The following is a 1079-nucleotide window of genomic DNA, read 5'->3' as shown; positions in this document are numbered from 1 at the left end:
CTCCCAGAAGGCACAGAGCTGCCTGGAGCACAGTGGGCAGCAGGCAGGGCATGGACCTGCATGCAGTACCCCTGGGGCCACCACTGATCTCAAGGACTTTAGCACAAACTTCATCAGGGTTCCTACGGAATCAGCCAAAGCAAATTCAGAAAATTGAATTGCCTTGAACTGTGGTCCTCCTGCCTCACCTGGGATTACAGGTGTAGCCCTCACACTTGACAATAAATGTTAATTTTTTATACATTTATTTTGTTTATTTGTTTTTATGTGGTGCTGAGGATTGAATCCAGGGCCTCACATGTGCTAGACAAGCTCTCTACTGCTGAGCCACAACCCAGCCCATAATTTTTTTTTAATACTTCAGCAGCTAAGGTCTCCCTAACGGCAGGAGACCCCTCCTATCTTGGTGTTGATGTGAGCTAGTATACCACCCCAGGGAGAGTAGAGAAGAGACCCGTCCCACCGGAGTGTCAGGGTAGGGGAGCTAATATAATGCAGCCAGGGTAGTTGGGACTTGCTCCTCCAAGAAGAAGACTACTTCCACCTAGGTGTCTGTGTGTGTGTGGGGGGGACTCCCAAACAGCTGCATCCAGGGTAGTAGAAAATCGCCCCTCCAGAAGGGAGACCACTTTCACCTGGTTGTCAGGGGAAGATTGTAACCAGCCCCAGCCAGGGTAGAGGGGACTCTCCCCTCCAGGCAAGAGACCTCTCCCACCTTGGTATGGGGGGAGTTCATATACCTCTGAAACCAGGGTAGAGGGGATTCTCTCCTCCCAGGCGAAAGACCCCTCCAACCAGGGTGTCTTGGGGAATGCTTGTCTCCGTAGCCAGGGTAGAGGGGACTCGCCTCTCCAGGCTGGAGACCTCTCCCACCTCCGTGTCTGGGGAGAGCTCCTATACCATAGCTGGGGTAGAGGGGACTCACCCCTAAAAGCAGGAGACCCCTCCATCCTTGGTATGGGGGGGCTAGTATACCACCCCAGCCAAGGTAGAGAAGACTCATCCCTCCAGGCGGGAGACCCCTCCCACAAGTATGTCAGGGTAGGGGAACTCATGTACTGCTGCAGGCAGGGTAGAGG

Source organism: Ictidomys tridecemlineatus, unplaced genomic scaffold (genome assembly GCF_052094955.1).
Source record: "Ictidomys tridecemlineatus isolate mIctTri1 unplaced genomic scaffold, mIctTri1.hap1 Scaffold_174, whole genome shotgun sequence".
Taxonomy (NCBI): domain Eukaryota; kingdom Metazoa; phylum Chordata; class Mammalia; order Rodentia; family Sciuridae; genus Ictidomys; species Ictidomys tridecemlineatus.
This window is presented reverse-complemented; position numbering follows the sequence as displayed.